This window comes from Mastomys coucha, unplaced genomic scaffold (assembly GCF_008632895.1).
Source record: "Mastomys coucha isolate ucsf_1 unplaced genomic scaffold, UCSF_Mcou_1 pScaffold15, whole genome shotgun sequence".
NCBI classification, from domain to species: Eukaryota; Metazoa; Chordata; class Mammalia; order Rodentia; family Muridae; genus Mastomys; species Mastomys coucha.
In genome coordinates, this window is record NW_022196897.1 from 151,568,344 (window position 1) to 151,570,366 (window position 2,023).

Here is a 2,023-nt window from a genome sequence, read left to right on the forward strand (position 1 = left end):
CATGCACACACACAGACATACACACATGCACACACATACACACACACAGACACACACACACACATGCACACACAGAGACACACACACATGCACACACACACACACACACACACACACATACATCATACGACAACATGTGGGTTGGTGGGAAAACGGGGAGGGCCCCAGAACCTTCTGGAAGCACTGGAATCCTGTCGTGTCAAGGATTTGGGCTTTTGTCTCTACGCCTAGTCATCCCTCCCTTGGTGAAGGGCTGGCTGGTACTGGGTTCTGCAAGACTCGGAAGGAGTCAGAGAGGCCTGCAGTGACAGCATCCTCTTCACTTAGCCTTCTGTAGGACGCAGCTCGGCATCAATGGTCTCTTTAGAGAATCGTCGCCTCCATTAGCTTGACGCTGGGCGCCCGAGATGCCTGGTGTGCTTTGCCTATTGACTCGCTGAATGAAATCTTAGCTAAAATCTTTTTATTTTATGCTATTAAGGACTGGGGAGAGAGCAGACAGCTGAGCCGTCCCTCCTCAGTTAATGCTCAGGGTCAGTGGGAAGTGGCCCCATGGCTGTTGTAAAAAGACTGTCATTTTGGACTTCCCACTAGTGTTTCGCATTACCAGTAATTGGGAAGTTGGTTCTCCCCTCCGGGTGGAGTTAATGGGTAAACATCTCCCCGTTGGCACGTCTAATTTTATAGGCAACTTCTGGTATCGCCTTGGTCCCCTCAAGAGGTGGTCAGCGTGGTTTCCTCGTGTGTCAGTCTGTGGTCAACGGCGGTGGAAGAGGCTGAAGGGACCGGTGGTCTTCCCCACCCTGAGATGCTTGAGGGGATTCAGTGGGAAGCCAGCCTTGGCTACATGCTGTGTCCTGATTGGAGATGGGGGAAAGCATTACATCCCTCCTCCTTCTCCTTCCTCCCCTCCCTCCTCCTCCTCCTTCCCCCTCCCTCCTCTCTCTCCTAGCCCCTCCCTCTCCTTCCTTTCGTTCCTTCTTTTCTGTGCAATAAAGCATTTTTATTTATATGAGAAATAAATGTCCATTCCAGTTAGAGAAAACACATCAAGGACAGACAGTGCTGCCCCTGCCTCCAGAGATGACCAGCCCTGCACACTCTGCGGCCGTGTTCCCCCTGTCTGGACCGTCTCCCCCACAGAACCACACCTCTCCTCTCGTTCCCAAATTTTCTCAGTCACTGCCATGTTAGCGAGTCTTATTGACTCTGTCCTCCCTGAAGGCAGTCACCATCCCAAGCCTTCCTTAGTCCTCCAGCACATCCCTCCACAGCCTCTAACTGTCCTATCTGTGCGCACCCCACCTGGAGTCCTGCCTTTGGAGCTGCAGGATATGTCTGCATCACATGAAGCAGATGCTTAGTAACATATTTTTTGAGACAGGGCTTCTCTGTGTAGCCCTATAGTCTTGAAACTTACTCTGTAGGCCAGGCTGGCCCGAAGTCAAGAGATCTGCCTGCCTCTGCTTCCTGAGTGCTGGGATTAAGGAATTGCACCGCCATTGCCTGGCTTAATAGTAACTTTTAAATGAGGGCTGGGGTGTGGGTCAGTTGGCACAGATGAGAACTTGAGGCCAGGTCACAGAACCCACGTAAAATCCAGGAATAGCCAGTGCCCATCTGCAAGCCCAGCATTGGGGAGGTAGAGACAGAAGGATGCCTGGGACTACCTGACCAGCATGCCCTGCCTAACTGGTGAGCTTCAGGGAGAGACCTTGTCTCAAAAGATAAGATGGAGGTCCAGTGGGATGGTTCAGTGGGTAGGGAGCTTGCCACCAAGCCTGACGACCTGGGTTTGGCCCCCAGGATCCACATTATAGAAGGCAAGAACTGACTGCTACGAGTTGTCCTCTGCTCTCTACACATGCATGGTAGGAGCTCGCCCTTCAACAAACAAGCAAATAAATAGATGTAATAGAACATAAGCTAGAAGGCAGTAGAAGAAGACACCCATGGACCCCTGGCTTTCACACATCTGCATACACACACACACACACACCACACACACACACACACACACACA

The 2,023-nt window shown here is 51.7% G+C and overlaps 1 long non-coding RNA gene across 1 annotated transcript in view; it reads right to left on the bottom strand.

Annotated features, from left to right (window-relative positions):
* Nucleotides 1–446: 446 nt before the first annotated feature.
* LOC116092536 overlaps nt 447–2,023 on the bottom strand; it is a 5,850-nt gene continuing 4,273 nt past the window's right edge. Inside the window, exon 2 of the long non-coding RNA XR_004119300.1 lies at nt 447–857. This is a non-coding gene — a long non-coding RNA (uncharacterized LOC116092536). The remainder of the gene's footprint in view (nt 858–2,023) is intronic.